The sequence below is a fragment of the Labeo rohita genome, chromosome 10 (genome assembly GCF_022985175.1).
Source record: "Labeo rohita strain BAU-BD-2019 chromosome 10, IGBB_LRoh.1.0, whole genome shotgun sequence".
In the NCBI taxonomy this organism is placed as follows: domain Eukaryota; kingdom Metazoa; phylum Chordata; class Actinopteri; order Cypriniformes; family Cyprinidae; genus Labeo; species Labeo rohita.
The window spans coordinates 10,666,705-10,674,801 of NC_066878.1; positions in this window are offsets into that span (position 1 = coordinate 10,666,705).

An 8,097-nucleotide genomic window follows, 5' to 3' on the forward strand; every position below is an offset into this window, starting at 1 on the left:
GTAATGGGAGTTGTATAATTGGATTTGGAATATAGAGAAATATTTGTGAGGAAAATAAATATTTGATGGACAATTTCAGGCAACTTTGCAACAAGCTACTCAAGATTTAATGTAGTTCCCTCACAGTCAAGCACCACTCTCTACTAACATTTATAGTAGAGGCTAACTAATTTAAAGTTAATTAAGAGGGCAATGTATATATATACATAGATTGTTATCTAATTGTATAACTTAATCAGAGCCATATCTTTCAGGCACAAAAACAAATAGGGTTGTTAAATAAATAACCAATCTTAATTAGAGTGACAGCATCAGAGCTCCATGTAAATTTGCATAAAAACAATATAATTTGCAGAAAGTTTAAAAAACAGCATTTGACTAAATTTGCTACTATCAGTGTTGTTATAAAGTAATACATCAACTCTACATTTATAAAACTCATACTAGGACATGGAAAGTTTTACTCAAAGAAACATTTAAATAGATCAAACAAATCTATTTTAAATAAATGCTTTCCACTGATTTGCATTCAAATGCATGATAGTTTATCAGGGATCTGTAAGGAATGGGTCCCAGATGCAAATGAGCAGACAAAACATTAATGATAATAATAAATATCAGCATATTAAAATGATTTCTGAAGGAGTGATGGCTGCTGAAAATTCAGCTAAATTCAGTGAATTTTAACACACTAAAAATTTGCTCTGCAAAAATCATCCTGTTCTAGTCAAGGTTGCTTTAAATGTTAATGAGCTCTGCCTGCCCCGCCCCTCTCTTCTCTCTGTGGAGTGACGAGCCTGTTTACTTTAGCCACATTTAGCTGCGTTTAGCCACTAAACTTGCTAACTAGCACGTTATTAGGAAAGGCGATCGCAAAGATTCATAAAAAAACCCTTATACTCACTTCTGCTGTAAGTGAAGCTGGATCACGAATGATTTGCGCGAAAATAGACGGATATATCTAGATTGGGAGGTGCAATCTATTCACAAACAAACGTAATCCACCGCATCTTCAGCGGCTCAGATTTTGGGAGTAAATGACGACCACTATGTTCATTATTACATCCAGCAACACAACACCTCAATCGCTCAATCAGAGATATTCTTGTCTAACTTACATCCCTGCTCCGGCATTGAAACAATGGAGGTTGGACTGTTACAGCTGATTTAGGCGGGTCTGAGGTAAGACGCTCATGTCAATCAACTATCGTGGGAGGGGCCATCTGAGAATGGCTCGATTTGAAAAAGGGGATATTATTTTTACAAACCACTGCATGGATTTTTATCATTATAGGGTAGATGTGTACATAGACTGCCAACACACATGAATGTTCAAACAACATGTAAAAGTGAACTTTGCATCCGATGACCCCTTTAACAGATCTTAGACTCCAAACCTTTGAATAGTATTATATACAGTATATGTGGCATTTAGATTTCTACTTGTTGATGGGGGAAATAAGCTTGCAAGAGCTTGAAAGGTAAAATATTGCAGAGCACAATAAAAAGTGTGGGTCACTTTTTGGGTCAGAACTGCTTTTGAAACCTTTGAGAATGAAGTTCAGGTTTGGTTTTCCAGCTGGAGCGCTGTGTTTGTGCTGAGAGATTTTGAGCTTGAGTTCCTTCACCCTGCCTTACAGTGCTCTTGCTTCACGCAGCAACTTGAAAAACCTGTCAAAGATAACAAAAAGCAGCTAACACATACACACACAGTGAATCTGCAACATCCTAAAGATCAAAATAAAACCATTCTGTACCAAAAAAATACTCATGGTAATAGAGTGTGTTGATTCATAAATTATAAAACAATACACAGAAATGAAGCTTTGTATCCTAGTATAACGGCAACATTGTGCAGCTTTTCCTTTTTTGTGCACTTTCACCTTGCACTTTGGTTTATCACATGTATTATGTAATATTCAGTAAAACCAGATCATGGATCTTGGACTGAACACAACAACAGTGTACAATTCTAGCAGATTTTGCACAGATAAAAGAGATTTGGTGTGTCGAATGCAAAATACAGACAGCTATTCTGTTCTGCCAACGCCCCCCCACCGCCAAATCATAATGAAAGTAAATATTGTAACAAGTAATTTTTAAACTTCAAATTAAACCGTATAGCACAGCATGAAGTGAGAGAACTAAATGGTTCCCTGAGCAGATGAAACTGCCCTGTGGGAAAATGATCATACTACAAGCCCTTCTAATTTACCTTTGCTCTCGCTTTCATCTCTCAAACACACGCACGAACACTTACCCACACTCGTACAGAAACCTTATTAGAAAACATTTATGCAGCACACTTAAAGGCCCCTAAGACTGGTAAACATTCACACATGCACACATAAGGATTAAAGAAACACTTAAATCAGTGAATGTACACACAAAGATGGAGTGCGTACATGCACTTCGCAATCGCGGGTTCAATCATGGGTTGTGAGTTATTGCACTCGATTCAATAATCACTATTGTAGCTCACACAGTAGAAAAGCCCTTGACACTTTTGAATGCTCCCTATGTGCTGTAAATTGAATTAAGTAAATTCTTTAGAGGTTAATACACATGTATGCAACAAGCTGTTTACACTGTATTATTCAGTACTCATTCCTTTCATAACACACCTTCATATTTACATTACAAGTTTTTATTCAGTAGTCACTTTTATCCAAACAATACTGTAAGTGTACTTCACTTAAATACACGCAAACCTCTTTGCATGCACTATTAAAAAACATTTTTAAAAAGAACTGTAGTTAATTGTAACACTCATAACTCTCAAAGATTTTAATTTCACTCTTTTCCATTTTTACAAAGCCAGAAAAATCATATGAACATATGCCTTTAGTATTCATGTACATTTGCATGATTTCATTATTCTTCAGAAAGTCAAGTGTATCTCATTGCGTGGTCAAAACAGTTCAGGGATGAACTGGGACTAAAAAATAAGCCTGTGACCTTTCCTGGCCCACCACAAACCTCAGCATGGATAATCCCCTAACATCATACGCATATAATACAAATAATACTATCCCCTGCTTAAAATTGTCTAGACATACCTTTTTGCAAGCATAATTCTGCATAGCTGAATACAAACATGCTTGCACAGTGTCTGTTATAGATATGGAGTGAATTTTGTGCCAATATTCATCAAACAAATCCATCGTTTTGCAAATACAATCTGCTTTGCAAAGAAAAACTCAACTTTCAAACAAACGCAAAGTGATTAGCAAATACAATCTCTATTTGAGAGAAAATGCAGTTGTGGTATGGACAAACATATGTATTGTGTGTTACAACTGTGAGACCCAGTTGCCTTTTTTCTGAGGAAAGTTGGCTTGATTTTCTCACAGATGCATGCAGGCAGATTTTCTCACAAATGCAATTGAAGAACTTCCTTTCCCAAAAACAGCAGATGGCACTGTCGGTCAATTTACGCTAGTTTGCTGAGACCCGAAACACCTTTATTATGAACATTTATTGTAATTCTGCTTTATATGTTGAGACATAGCCTACAGTGGAGAGAAATATAGTATAAAGTATAAGTATAAAACTACACATAGACAACCTAGTAGGCTAATCTAACTATACGGACAGGCTACTATAATCAAACTAGTTTAAGTTACATAGCTGTGATTCAGCTACGTAAATGTACCAAAATATAATCTAAATATTGTGGTATTTGTATTAAAGCTGCCATTAAAGAAATGGTAACCTCCAAAAAACATGGTTACCACACTTTTACTATAGTAAAACCAACTTTAATCAGATCATTAACATGAGAACAGAACAGTCAGTGTGAAACGGGATTACATTAGTGATAATGGGATGAGACAGGAGAAACTGTACCTTTCCTTACTTTCACTCGGATTATATAATCAGAGAATATTTGTTTTCAATTTAAATTGGTTTATTTAAAAGTAGACATTTCAAGCTTTTTATACATATATGTATCATATGTTTTATATATGTTTTATTCATGTGCCTGTGAAGAAAGATCCCAAAGAGAGCGCACCCTGTTTGTTTTCTTTTTTTTTAAAAAGCACATTGTTTTTGTTATTATGACTATATACATATAAAAGTAGACCCATTGCAATTTCTAATGATGCCATGCTCGTATCTGTATTTTTATTCTTTTCGTGGTCATCAAGAAAACTTTACAAAACATTTAATTAATTACTTCTTGGGTGATATTACCATAAATGATACTAAATTAAATTGTCTAAGCTTTCATTTTTGAAAGCTTAGAGGTAAACGGGTGTTTTGGGTCTCAGGAGACTAGTGTAAATTGACCGACAGCGCCATCTGCTGTTTTTTTGGAAAAGGAAGTTGCTCAATTGCATTTGTAAGAAAATCTGCCTGCATGCATTTGTGAGAAAATCAAGCCAGGAGAGTCTCACAGTTGTAATACACAATAAATATATTTGTCTATACCACTGCATTTTCTCTCAAATAGAGTTTTGTAATTGCAAATCACTTTGCGTTTGTTTGAAAGTTGCGTTTTTCTTTGCAAATCAGATTGTGTTTATTTGCAAAATGCTGGATTTGTTTGCTGAATATTGGCACAAAATTCACTCCATAGGACTAATTTCAAAAGTAGGTGTTTTACATAATCAAGAATATTTAACAAACAATTTGAGTGACAGCAGTGGTTCTTGAGGCAAAGTTGTTCAGTATGAAGAGATCTAGCAAATGATATTGTGATGAGTATTGTGTGGATGTGTGAAACACCACTTGATTACAGAGGCGTAAAACTTATTAGCGCCAACTAGTGACTGAGTTCATTCAAAATTCTTACAAACCTCTAGGGCCATGAGTCAAACATGTTCACAGAGTTTCATTCCGATCTGCCTCTGTTAACTTGTCTAATAGGTGCTCAAAATTCTTTGGCTAATGGTAGTCATGTTTTTCTGAGATATGCAAATGTCCTCATAGACACTGGACAAAGTGGAACGTTGGACAAAGACACAGCATACCAATTTTCAAGGTGATTGGACTAACAAGTGTGTAATTATAGCCATTTTAATATATATTTTTTTGCTATAGCGCCACCAAGTGGCCAAACTCTGCGAGTTTTTTTTTACTGTGACCTCAGACTGAGCTCTTACATACATGTTTTGAGTTTGCTGTAAATATCTCTTTCCATTCAAGAGTTAAAGTCATTTTTGTAAAAGCAGCTCTGCACCTTACAAACATTTTGACATCCCATCACAATAATTATTGATATTTACTCTTCAGAGAGTCTTTCTGCACTGGTTTGGTTACGAACTATTGAAAAACCTAGGTCTAGTTTGCAAAAGTAGGTTTTTCATAAAATCCAAAATACCCTAAAGATGATCTAATCAAATTGTATACAAATAAGGCACTTAAGTCTGCGACTAACGGTTTTGGAGCTATGAACGCTTTCATACTTTTGATCACTGTATTGCCACCATCAGGCCAATTGGGGCGAACCTTGGTGATGTTGTAGACGGTGTGAGTACTACCACCCCCCCCAAGTTTCAAATCTCTACAACTTGCAGGGTTTTTTTTTTTTTTGCCCAATCACTTTTAGGTGGAGAATGCTGATCCTTGGACATTCTAGCAATTACAATAGGATTTAGGCACTTACACGCTTGAGAATCTAAGTTTCATTTTGTCAAACAAACTGTATTTTAATGGTTGATTTAACTAACAAATGTAGGAGACAATACATAGGAATTTTAAATAGAGTCCATTTAGAGGCTATTTAGCTTGAGCAACTCAATAGTAAAAATATTAAACACCAAGAACTTACAATGTCAAGTTTGGTGGTGAGGGTCCAAATAAACATGCTGATAATTAGTGTTTTTATTCAAAGCATGGGTAGATCTGATGACATAAATATTTGTTATTCCTAAATAGTAGTTGTTTTAGCTCTAAGTAGTCTTTTTGCTTACATTTTATTGGATGTTGGATGTTTCAAGTCACCATTAGAGTGATTAGTGTTCTCTTCTGTGTAGTTTCTTATTTCTTATTTTGTATGTATAGAAATAATTCTATGTAACCTTATCAGTCTGATTAAAAACTGAGACATGAGTTCGATTTTGCATAATGTAAAAAAAACTTAATTTTGAGTGTATAGAATTTAAAGAAGTTACAACAGAACTACAAAAGTTATTCTGTTTGTCTGTTTTTGTAGTACATGTCCTTGTATATTATCGCAAGCAAAAATGAAAAAAAAAAAAAAAAAAGCAAGTCATTAGCAATCACCATTGAGTCCTTGTACATGACACTAAACCCCAGGTTTAGAAAGACTGTCCATGTAATGAGTGTGTCACTTCGGATTAAAACATCTAGTAAACAACTGCTTACAAAAAGATTTTATGTTGCCTTAGGTGACACTCTGCAGTACAGGGTTAAACAAACTCAAACAGACACACTCTATCCCGCACGGAGCACAAGAGGGAGTGTCATAAATGACAGGGATCGGCAACCGCTTATGACACATCATGACATCCGTTAGCTCTAGCTCTCAAACTTTAGATGTTGCATTTCATGACCTTGTCTTTCCAAAATCACCAAGGAGGTTACTGGGCTTGTGAAAATGTGAAATCAAACTGCCAACCCGCAGACAGGAAACGCTGCTTGGCCATAGACAGGCACTGATGTAAACCGGCTTCTCATGAAATGTCACATGCATGCATGAATAAGCAAAACACTCAGGCACACACACACGCACGAAATCGCCTAGGGTTCCATCACCACCACCTTCAAATGTTGATCTGAATCTTGCACGACATCATAAAAGCTTTCTCCTCAGCTTCTATACAAATCCATTTCTTGCCGAGGAATAATTTTGCACTGGTGCTTCTTCACCTTAAAGACTAAAGAGGCATAATTTATGACATAAAGGCGTGGATGCGGCACGCAAAGCTGCTGTTTGTTCTTAATGAGAGTTCTGGAGAACATTTCAGCGATATTATGGAGCAGATTATGAGGATGTGCTTTAATTTAGCAGTTTGAAACAATGGTCTGGCTAAAAGCTGTTACTTTCCAACCCCATGAAGGGTTTACTCACTAACAACTCCCACAGATCATGTTTTCCTGCCATTTTAAGTCTTATTTTGATGTAACAACATGGATATATCTAAGTGTGTGAGTTGTTTACTTACTTTTTTAAATTAGTCGTCCCATTAACGCCATTATATTGTTCATTCAAACTGATTTGCGAACGCGGAACACGCACAAACACAAGAGGTGGGATTTATCACATGAACCAATCACAGTTGAACATAACTAGACATATCCAATAATATCATGATGGAGGCATTGCCTCCTCTCATGTGACATTCCCCCATTCATTCTCAGTTACCCCCCCACCAAACTCACCACACACTTTAGGTTAAAACTCAATGGCCTCAAGGGACGTGAGAAAGACACGGACTTCTGTTGTAACTTCACCTGCTGGTGTCGCTGTGGGACAATGTTTTTTTTTTTTTTAGAAAAACAAGTGATTTATACACTTTCTAGGGCCAGTTTTACTAAACGGCAAATTAGAGCAAGAGCGCAATTCCAAAACAGCCCCGATGGGAGGGGAAGTTTCTGCGGGTAATTTACTAACAATGCGCAAATTAAAGAACACAGACGCAACATCTCATTTACATATCGGTCAACGCAATATACCAAGCGCAGCGCAAATTAGCGTAGTCACAAATAAAGAATAAAGAAATAAAGAAGCCACAGCATATTGAAAAGAACCGCAGACCAAAAAAATTTGGTTTGCTAGATGTTTTGATAGACCTGGTATTGCGTGACTGTTGTCTTTTATTTCCTGAAGCAAATTAAAAATAACACGGCTTGCCAAACGATATGTTTGAATAATGCATTCTTCTGGCATTTACAAATAAATTAAAGGGGTCATCGGATGCTAAGTTCACTTTTTCAAGTTGTTTGAACATTAATGTGTGTTGGCAGTGTATGTACAAATCTACCGTATAATGATAAAAATCCATGCAGCGTTTTTTATTTAATCTGTAAAAATAATATCCCCTTTTTCAAATCGAGCCATTCTCAGATGCCTGTCCGTGTGGTGTCACACCGACAGAGGCCGCTCCCACGATAGTTGATTGACATGAG